General features: G+C 51.8%; 1 protein-coding gene across 4 annotated transcripts in view; it reads left to right on the top strand.

Annotated features, from left to right (window-relative positions):
* Positions 1–10,046: 10,046 nt before the first annotated feature.
* Positions 10,047–11,229, top strand: part of SGMS1 (sphingomyelin synthase 1) — a 96,666-nt gene continuing 95,483 nt past the window's right edge. For 2 of the 4 annotated variants that reach the window (XM_059476607.1, XM_059476600.1), the window contains exon 1: positions 10,047–10,179. The gene's annotated coding sequence lies outside the window, so the exon portion shown is untranslated. The remainder of the gene's footprint in view (positions 10,180–11,229) is intronic. The other 2 variants (XM_059476601.1, XM_059476605.1) reach the window with 2 other exon arrangements.

Below are 11,229 nucleotides of genomic sequence, written 5' to 3'. Positions count from 1 at the left end.
TGCAGTGGTGATAATCACACCCAGTGATGGTTGGGCATGGAAATCAAATTGCTGCTGCAGGACAGAGGCAGTGCTACCAGAAAAGAGAGAGCAACAAAGGGAATGATGGCCAGGAGGTCTGACAGTGAAGCCACCACACTGGCAGTGGCATTTGCTGCAGTTCTGTGACAATCTCCAGCTCCAAATCTGGACTCCAGCACAGCCTATCTAACAAGAGGTGTTTCAGCCACCTACAGCTTGTTTTAGGGTGAGGCTGTGTGGTGTTGTGAGGTCCCCAGGATGAGGTGAGAGATGAGAATTTCACTCCAAGTTCTCAGAAGGCTGATTTATTATTTTATGATATTATGTTATATTTAAAAAGTGATATACTAAAAGTGTACTAAAGAAAGAGAAAGGTTAGAAAGGAATGAATAATAAAAGCTTGTGAGGGCCTCCTCAGAGTCCAACACAGCTGATGATGATTGGTCATTAATTAGAAACAATTCACATGTTTGGATAAACAATCTCCAGACCACACTCCAGAGGAGCAAAACATGGAGAAGCTGAGGCTTCTCCTCTTACCAGGATTTTTCAGAAAATATCACAGAGGCAAGGCTGCTGTGTTAACCTGAGCTTTGGAGGATCTCTCATGATGCCATGTCCACAATCTGCATTTTTATCCAAAAACTCAGGGCAGCCTCTCCCTTTGCTGGCTGCCAGGTCACCTGGGTGTCACAGCACCCTCCATGACAAAGCCCAAGCCTTGGCTGACTTGAGGGGCTTCAAATTTGGTTTTGTTCCAGCTGTCTCATTCCAAGCCAAGAGCAAAATAATGTTTAGAATTGTATTATTATCAATCAAAAGATTGACAAATTTATGTTGTGAACATATTGACATCTGCTTTGTGCAAGCAACAGGGTTTGGTGACATGAATCACCTTGTTCAAGCCCCTAGGTTGTTCTGGAGCTTCATTATTCAGGCCCCTGTTCCACTGTTGCTCTTGTATAACTTCAGGTACCCAATTGAAATCAACTTGAATTTGTATGGCTCTCTCACTAGAATATGGGGAGACAAAGCATAAAAGATTAAACCAATCTCTAAAAAACCCAGCAAAATACCAGTTAACAATCATTCCTTGGCATGAAAGCAAAATCACATTATGATCTGGAAAAAGAAGAAAGTGCAAATAGGATTTCAGTGGATAAATACAATAATGGTTACCACTCTCATACAAGAGCAAAATTCCAGGAACAGCTGAGTACAAATTAGTATTCTTTTCTTCCATCTAGAAGTGCTTACAGCCAAAGAAGTGGATCCTGCAAATAGAACACATTAGATCCTTCTGGGCTCCCACTGATGGTTTCCAAAGCAGAAAATATTAAATTAATAGCACAAACATGGGGAAGCACTAAAGGCACAATAAACACATAATATACTATTTTTTGCAGTTATTTTTAGATCAAATTTATTTTTTAATACAGCTCCTGAACTTGGTTCAAAGGTATGTGATGAGTTCCAGAGAAAGACCAGAACAACAGATTTCAGCCCAGGTAAGCTAAAGTTAAGGTAAAATCTATTTGCAATACCCACTGCTAAGCAATTAAATGTTCAGCATGACTCTCATTTATTGAACAATTATATAGATTGAGAACTGAGGAGAAAAGAAGAAATCACAGCAAAATTTGTTTGCTCTGATTTCGGATGTATTAAACACTAAAAAGATGGTGGTTGTTATTAATGACATGGAAGCCTTCCCTAGCTGTTATTTACCCTAAGATTGGATCGGAGCTAACACAATTTCAAGGAAACATTCTCTGCTGTGATCTCCAAACACGGTTACACATCCTCCTTTATGCTCCGCACAATATTAGCCCCATTTGCAGAACAAACACATTCAACCCTGAGCCCTGGGGCCGTGACCCGTGAATAACAGCGCTAATGGGATTGTGCTCCACACAAAACTCCCGCTGGATTTGTGGGAGCCGCTCCACCTCCCGCCTCCTTCCCACACACCCTCTGCCATCCTCTCCTCCGGGCCCCAGCAATGCCTCAGCCACCACGTTGCTTTGAGCTGCCTTTTCTTTCTTTAGCACCGGTGGAAATGACATTTTTTTGCAGTTATAAATTGTGTGGCCACGCTGAAGGGGTCCAGGCTCAGCAGGAGTGAGGAGGTTGTATCACTCTGAGCTTTCTATGGCTTATACTGCATTACAATCCCACCAAGTACTGTACTCTAGCTCCACTAGGACTTGGGTGTTAAATCTTCAAATTATCATCATTTGCCATCAAAATGAGAACCTTATCATCAGCTTCTCCTCTTGTTTCATTTCTTCCCTGAGTGGCTGGCCCTCTGCTGAAATTCCATATTGCACAGGATGCCTCCAGACCCAAGCTGCCACCACTGCCAATTCGGGCTGCTTTGACAGTGCCAAGTGCCTCCTGCACAGTGACACCAGGAACCTGGACTGGTGAGTTTTGTTTCCCAGGGAAAAGGGGTGGTCTTGGTGTTTGGGGGCCTGTGGCCCTGTGAGGGTGACTGCTTGCAAGGATTCTGAAATCCACAAAGCCCAGAGCTCCAGGCATGCTGTAGCTGCAAAAGGCATCCCAAGGGGAACACAAAACTGCCACAACATGGCTTCCACCAGAGCTTTCTCCTTGAAGCAGCCTTAGCTCTAGGCTGTGTTTACTGCCTAGAGTTAGGGTTCCAGCTAGGGTTAGGGTTTTGAAACCACAAAGCCCAGAGCTCCAGGCACCCTGCATCCCAAGGGGAACACAAAAGGATGCCTCCCAGACCCAAACTGCCACCACAGCCAACTTGGGCTGGTTTGAGAGTCCCAAGCACCTCCTGCAAAGTGTTATCAGGAACCTGGACTGGTGAGTTTTGTTTCCTAGCAGCAACAGGTTATTGAATCCAGAGGCTGTTGCAGGGAAATCTGTAGAAGCCCCTGTAGAAGTGGAAAAACATTTGATGCTCCTTCTCACATGGAGAACCTGATGCCCTTCAAGGTTTATTTAAGTCTATATATTTATCAAGCTCATAAGAGGATATCCACATGTTTTATCTGATGTTTCCTTGAAAGGATGAGAGGATCCATACAGAGATTTCACCTGTTTTAAGGAGAGAAGCATAGAACACCCAGAGTTGGAAGGGAACAAAGGGATCATCAAGCCCAGCTTCTGACCCTGCACAGACATCCCAAAATAGTCTCACTGCTGCCTGGGAGGGCTGTCCAAACACTCCTGGAGTTTGGGCAGCCTTGGGGCTGTGCCCATTCCCTGGGGAGCCTGGTCAGTGCCCAGCACCCTCTGGGTAAAGAACCTTTCCCCAGTAACATATCCTGAATTTCCCTCACCTGAGGCATGACCACAGCAGTGTTGGGAAGGGAGCTCTGGAGATCTCCACTCCAGGGCAAGACTATTGCCTGCAATCAATCAGGACACTGAAGAGATATTTTATTATTAGTATTGTTGTTGTTGTTATCATCATCATCAAAAGCAGCTTGATTTATAGACCTTATGCTAATTTGAGGAATGGAGCTGGCTTGGGGACACAGGATACAAATCACTCAGCTATAGGCACTGAGTTCAACATGATGACTGCTAAACCCACTTAGCAGAGGCTCATTCTGACCTTAGTGCTGTTATCAGAGCTGCAGTCACTGGGAACAGGAGTTTGTTTTTAAAATACAGATATTTTTCTTCCTTTGGGCTGGCTGCAAAGGCAACTGCTGCCCCTACAGGGAAAAGCGAGAAAATCCAGCTTGGCAATGAAACTCGTGCTCTCCCCGGGTGCCAGCACAACAGGAGCACAGAATCCCCAAACCTTTGTTTGGCAATGGCAGCTCCCAAAATCACATGAGGTGAAGGACAAATAGAGGGGATGATAGGAATCAGCCTCCAGGATGGGATCCTGGCATTGAGCAGGAAGGAGACCTGGAGCCACTGGTGACTGCAACATCTCTGGGCTCAGCAGAAAACCCCACAGAGCTTCAGTGGGAGCCTCCAGGTGTCCTTTTGCTCTTGCCCCTTGAGCATCATGGAGGTGACACGGTCTGGAGCTCAGTGGCCAGGCACAGGGGGACAGCCAGGCTTTCCTGAGTCTCCAAAAGAGGTGACTTCAAGATGATCTGGAGGCATCATCCTGTTTGTCAACTTGACATCAGGTTAAGGGTGGACATTTCCTCCTGTTCTGCACTGGGGAGGCCGTGGCTGGGCACTGGGACCAGTTTGGGGCTCCAAGGCATCTCCAAAGCAAAGTGAGCCTGGGGACACCCTGGCAGGGGTGGGAAAGCAAGGAGAGGCTGTGGGAGCCAGAGAGGAGGCAAAGGGGGATGCAATGGCCTCTCCTCCTGCTCACAGACATCTTGGGGACATTGGGGATGGGCTCTGCTCCGGGGGGCACAGCTGCATCACGGGAAGCCCCAGCCAGTCCCAAGAAAACAATTCTTATTCTTACAAATTCACTGTCAGCCCCTTGCCTCAAGAAATCTGCCTCTTCCCAGCCTCTGTTGTGCTGTAAGCTCAGCCCTGAGCGCTGGCAGAGCCTTTCCCTCCTGTTTTCCCAGGATTTCAGCATGTTGCTTGCAGAATGAACCGGCTGGCAAAGTGAATTCAGGGAGCATCCTCAAGGTAATCTCTCCTGAAAGCCTGGAGCTAATCAGGCTTCCCTGAGTCACTGCAGAGCCACAGCACTGCTAAAACCCCACCTTGGTGCTGCTGGTTTCCCAGAGCAAGGCTTTCTTCTCCCAGCTCCTGCCTGGAGAGCTAACTGAGTTTTAATGACTCCCTAATTAATGGCTTTGGGCGGCCGGACCTGCCCGAGCACGCAGGCTCCGTCTGCAGGGAGGAGGATGAGGAGGATGCAGCAGCGCGGGCTCCGCTCCAGGCTCAGCTCAGCCCTGCTGGTGCGTCTGGAAATCCCTTTTGGGGACAAGCACCGGTTTTCCAAGGAAACAGGCACGCCGGGACATGCAGCACAGCAACCATCCACATCCACTCCAAGGTTTATTTAGTCACAGTTCATGTGAAGGAGTGGGGGAAAAAAAGCTTTTGGGATGAGCAGTAGGAAAAGCCAAAGGGCTGCAGCACGTGAGGCATTGTTTCTGTAGGAATTTCACAGCAAATCAGATCCAAACTCCGCAGAGATGATGGCCCCGTGGAGCTGCTGCTGTCCCTGTCACCCCGTACCACCTGGACAGAGAGAGGGTGGCACCGTGCCCTCCTTGCTGACTCAGCAAAGCGCTGCAAAGCACATGCAGGTGTACAAGGGGGTTGTTAGGAACACCCTGCTCCACGAACGGCTGCTGAGGAGCTCTGCCAGCCCGGGAATGCCTGGCGGGTTTTGACAAGCCTGGTCGGGAGCAGTGCTCGCTGTTTGGGAGAGGAGGCAGTGCCAGAGCCAGGCACAGGGAAGGAAAGGAGTGAGGGATTTGATGAGCCTGGGAGCCACCATTCTCAGGAAATACAGCACCTCTGGAAACTGCTTTTACCCCTAAGAGGAGAAGCAAACCCCGTTAGCAGCAAGGAAAGAGGGAGCAGAATCACTTCCTGGGATGCTGGAGAAGCTCGCTCGCTGAAGGGGCCGGGAGTGGGGATATCTGCAGTGGGACACCTGGAATCCTCAGCTCCATCCTGCTCCCACCTACTCATCATCCTCAGCCCAGTGGGAGCTGCAGCTTTTATCCCAGAGCCGTTTTTTGGAATCCTCTGTCACCCTTTCATTGTCTCATGGGAAATGCCTGGCATAGGGCTAAAGGAAATGCTGTAAGGATCCACCCAAGGCACAGAATGGTGCTCCTGTTTCTAGTCCTGAAGCCCAGGGACACGTGCAGTCCCCAGGACCCTGGGGAGAGCAGTGCCCAGCCCAGCCAGGATTGTTGGGCTCTCCTGGAGCTGTTTTTCAGATCCTCTGTCACCTGTTCATTAGCCCACGGGAAATGCTGTATGGATCCACCCAAGGCACGGATTGTGCTCCTGTTTCTAGTCCTGAAGCCCAGGGGACGCATCCAGAACCCTGGAGGGAGCAGTGCCCAGCCCAGCCAGGAGATCTGGGCTCTCCCAGAGCTGTTTTTGGGATCCTCTGTCACCCTTTCATTATCCCACAGGAAAGGCTGTAAGGATCCACCCAAGGCATGGATGGTGCTCCTGTCCTGAAGCCCAGGGACACATCCAGGACACTGGGGACAGCAGTGCCCAGCCCAGCCAAGACATTCTGCTTCCAAGGGATGTTCCAAGGCAAGGCAATGGCAGCCTGTGCCTCTGGAAAACCTACCAGTCCCATCTGGAAACCTGCTGATTGATTTCCCCTTGGAATTGTCTTGTCTTCCTTCTTTTACCATCTTCCACACTTCATTTTTCTTTCTTCTGTTTAAATGGGGAAATATTTTTGCCCTCCCTCCGCTAAGAGTTTCTCCTTTTACTTCCAATTTTGACGCATTTCCCCCAGACGTGCTATTTTAATCAGAAGCAATCAGCCATTAAAGCCAGATTAATTAAAGAAATGAGTTTACGTATTTTCCTAATGATCTGAAACAATCTTGCATTTCTAATGCTGTTTGTCTGCAACCCATCACTGCTTAATATCCCTGATCAGAGAGGATGACGCCACCTCACCATTAATCACTGCTTGAATAACAAAGTAGCAGAATCGGGATCTCCTGCATCCTTTGGAACAGGGGGATTTTGGTCTCTTTTGCCATTTACACTGCAGCTAACAGCCCTGCCCTGCAGTTCCTTAAAGCCACAGCATGTGGATTCACTGTGCTTTTTGCTCAGCTCCATTCACTATGTATTTAATTCTGATTTTTTGCTCTGCTCCCTTTTTCTGAACAGCCCTTGCTACCATCAGGGGACAGGGACAAAGCCCTGTGGGACTCTTCCCATTTGGAACAACGACCTCTGTGTCTGTTTCTATTTCTAAAGCTTTTAAAACCATCACAGTCAGTACAACCCCATCAAACATCAGGGTTTGGTGTGAAGATGCTGAATTAATGGGTCAAAATGATCCCAAAATGACATCTCAAAGACACTGAGCTGATGGTGCTGTTTGGTGTAAATGGTGTCATGGATAAAGGCACTAAATGAATGATGCAACCCACAGAAATGATGTCATAAATACCATCAATGGGGGAATGATGTCACCAAGTGGTGGCATAAATGAGGGGTATGGGGTCATTGCTGCCCTCAAAGAAGGACCCATGGTGAGTGAGGTAAGATAAAGGTAATTGGAATTTTACTTAAGTTAGTTGAATATTATTTCATTAATAAAGTGTCAGCATGCTAATAATCAACATACCTTTCTAAATAAAAATATCTCTTCCGTTGGAACATCATTGATTTATGGATTATTGATCAGTGCCTTATGATTATGACCTATTAGCATCTCACTGTTGATCCATTCCCATTGATTCTGATTAATCAATTTATTCCAAGCTCCAGCAGAAGAAACCCAACATGGGCAGGGACACCTTCCAGGGCTCCAAGCCCCATCCAACCTGGCCTTGCTGGAATGTCCCCCACATTTAGGGGCTGGTAATGCTGTTTGCAGTGGCTCAGCAGGATTAAGCCCCGGCAGCAGCTCAGGACAGCCATTCCTAAGCCTCTTGGATGGCCCTTTGTCATTCCCAACAGGGAGGTCAGGCTCCCAGGGAAGCAATTTGCACAGGCTTCAGGTTCCTATTATCTGCAGGAAAACGCCCATCCTGGGGGAACAACCCCGGCAAGGGGGGATTTATTGTACAGGGAAGTGTCAACAACATTAATCCTATTAGAGCATTGTGAGATGGGATGGCAAGAAACCATAGTGAGGAAGGAAACAGCGCCTGCTGAAAAGCAGGAACCCCCTCAACCCCCCCTGCCTTGATGGCATCGCACAAGGGGGGCAAATGGAAAGATAAATTGGAATTGGGATTGCCAAGCCCTCCACTGCCCCAAGGGAGATGCAGCAGCACCCCAAAAAGCCTTCCCTAATCCTAAGTTCTTCCTGGTTTACTCTTCCTCATGCAAGCCAGCCTGATCAACCTGGGAAAAACCAGAACAGAGCTACCAGCATGAGATCTACTCACAAATAAATCCCTCCTCAGGGATGACAGAATCAAAGCTGTTGGCATCTGGTGTCCCCAGCACCGCTCTCCTGGACTTCTCCAGAACCCTTCTCCAAAGCCGTTCTCTTCCATCTGCATTTCCCCTCCTAACTACCAGTTTGCACAGGGTGAAAGCTGTTGCCTGGATCCTGAGGTCAAACAAAGCTTGTCCACTCTTCACTGGCACTGGTGAAAATCTGTGAGGAGCTGCAGGTCACAGCAGACTTTAAAAAATGAACTAACTGGCTCTAAATTTTCATTTTATTACACAGAGAATTTTCTCTCAGAATGGCTCAACTCCATTTTTAGAAAGTGCAGGATCTGACAGCTCTTTACAGAGGCCCAGGACACCCTTGTGTTTCACCCGTCCCACTGCATAAATTACTATTTATTCAAAATTAATTCTTAATTTTGCCTGGGTAATGTCTGCAATCACTTGTTGATTGGGGTATGTCACGAGGGTTTTTTTTTTTTTTTTATATTTTGTTTTGTTTACGTGCCAAGATCAGCAAAACATGTCTCTTGCTCGGTGTTACTGAAACACACCGGTACATCCAGTCCCTCCCGTGTGTGTTGTCATCCTCCCATGCCTGGGACAGGGGGAGCTGGATGTGTGGCTGTGCTATCTGCACAATCTCCTGGCTGGAAAAATGCCTGAAATACGGGAAAAGTTTTAATCAGATCTTGCAGATCTTCCCAGGCTGGGGAACAGCCCTGCAGGGAACCAGGCTCAGCACATGCAGGGACCCCTCTGTGGGCACCAGGAAATGATTTTGACTTTTTGGCATGGAAAAAAAAAACAGTTTTGTGTTAGAAGTCATAATTTATGAAGCACAAAGTTTGAAATGGATGTTAGTGCTCACAGGACAAAATTTGAGCCTCTTTCTGCCTGGAGATGGTGACACTCAGGGGTTGTCCCGAAGCTAAATTGTCCCATGAGTTTATTTTAACTGAGATTTTATTAATAACAGCTGACTTGTCACAGCTCCAGAACTGACAGAGAGCTGAAGCCCAATGGCCAGTAGAGCTCCTGCAGAGTGAAATAAAGGCAGGTAGCAGAATTTGCTCCAACACCCTGCACTCCGCTTTTGGGGATTTTGGTTGTGGATTTCCTATAGGTACTGGAAAGCTGCCAGATGGATTTAGGAGGAGAACTCACACACTGCTACTCCTCAAGTGCTCTGAGCAAGCTACACTGATGGCAGAACTTAATCTTTTGGGGGCACCCTCCTAAGGGTTCAGGGTGACTTCTTTGAGGGCTGTGTCCAGTTTTGGGTCCCCAGTGCAGGAAGGACATGGAGGGGCTGGAGCGTGTCCAGGGCAGGGAATGGAGCCCCAGGAGGGGCTGAGGGAGCTGGCAAGGGGCTGAGCCTGGAGTAAAGGAGGCTCAGGGGGCCCTTGTGGCTCTGCACAACTCCCTGCCAGGAGGGGACAGCCAGGGGGGGTCGGGCTGTGCTGCCAGGGAACAGGGACAGGACAAGGGGAAAGGGCCTCAGGCTGGGCCAGGGGAGGCTCAGCTGGGACAGCAGCAGCAATTTCTGCATGCAAAGGGTGCTCAGGCCTTGGCAGGGGCTGCCCAGGGAGCTTTGCAGTGCCCAGCCCTGCAGGTGTCCCAGGCAGGGCTGGAGGTGGCACTCAGTGCTCTGGGCTGGGCACAAGGTGGGCACTGGGCACAGCTGGGACTCCAGGGGCTGGCAGGGATTTTCCAGCCTCAGGGATCCTGGGGGTTCTGTAAAACACAGCGAGCAGGGGCTGGTCCTGTGCTGGGCAGGGGAAGCTGTGGATCCCTCTGGCAACGGGAATGGGGATGCGAATGGGGATAGGAACGGGAATGGGGATGGGAAAAGGAATGGGAATGGGAATGGGGATGGGGATGGGGATGTTGAGGCGCAGCGCTCCCCGTCACGGAGGGACGGGCACAAGATGGCGGCCGGGATGACACGGCGGTCACGTGGCGCGCGGTGCCCCCGCCCCGCCCGCGGCCGCCGCACGGGACACGGGACACGGCAACGGGGTACTGGAAACGGGACACGGGCAGCGGGCTGGAGCCGCCGCACCGCCCGGGGACCCGCCCGGCGACCGCACCCACCCGGCCCGCAGCGAGCCGCGGCTCCGCACGGTGAGTGAGCGGCCAAGCAGCGGCCTCCGGCTCGGCGCAGGCCCGCGGCTGGCGGCGGGACGGGACACCGGCGGTGACAGCGGGGACGCGGCCGCCGCCGCCCCAGCAGGGACGTGCCGCGGCGGGTTCCGGCTCCTCGTCCCGGCGGCGGCCCCTGCAGCCCCGCGGGGTGCGAGGAGAGCTCCGGCCCCCGCAGGCTCCGGGGGGGCTTCGGGTGGCTCGGCTCGGGGGTGTGACAGAGCTCCGGCCCCGCAGCACGGGCGGATCTGGGCCCCGGGCGCACCGCGAAGGTGCGGTCTGCTCAGCCCTGGCCGGGCTGGGAGCGCCGCTCGGAACCGCGGCCATGGGAGCCCAGCTCGGGACTGCGGCCATGGGAGCCCACAGGAGCCCTGGGAGCCCAGCTCGGGGCTGCGGCCATGGGAGCCCACGGCAGCTCTGGGAGCCCAGCCCGGGGCTGCGGCCGCAGGTGCTCCGGGAGCCCAGTCCGGGCTGCGGCCCCGGCAGCTCGGTGCTGTGCCCGGGGGAGCTCCGCATCCGCGGTTCGGGGGCTGCAGCCCTTCGGGGGAAGCTGCGGGTCCCCGAGCTCGTGGGGCCGCAGCGGGTCCCGGGGGAGCTCCGGGAGCCCGAGCCCGGGCGGTTGCAGGTGGTTCCGGGGAGCTCTGCAGCCCCCTCAGCCTCACGAACCGGCTCTGTTCCCTTCAGCCCGGCCAGGTCTGTCCCTCCTCCGTTGGGTCTGGTGCTCCCTGCCCCAGAGGCTCTGCGGGACATCTGGTGCCCTTAGCTCCGGTGGCAGTGTGGGGGTGAGCCCGCTCCCCTCAGCCTCGGGCTCCTCTGCTTGCTGGGATGCAAAGGCAGGGTGCTGCCTGCTCCAGAGGGAGCTGGAGGTGCCTGCTGGGAGTGCGAGCAGCTCCATCCCATCCCATCCCATCCCATCCCATCCCATCCCATCCCATCCCATCCCATCCCATCCCATCCCATCCCATCCCATCCCCATTGGGGCTGTGCAACCTCGCTGGGGCTCAGGTTTAGCAATGGGATGATGGCTTTGTC

The sequence above is a fragment of the Ammospiza nelsoni genome, chromosome 8 (genome assembly GCF_027579445.1).
Source record: "Ammospiza nelsoni isolate bAmmNel1 chromosome 8, bAmmNel1.pri, whole genome shotgun sequence".
NCBI lineage: Eukaryota > Metazoa > Chordata > Aves > Passeriformes > Passerellidae > Ammospiza > Ammospiza nelsoni.
The sequence above is the reverse complement of the archived record's forward strand: the minus strand, read 5'-3'. Positions and strand labels throughout refer to the sequence as shown.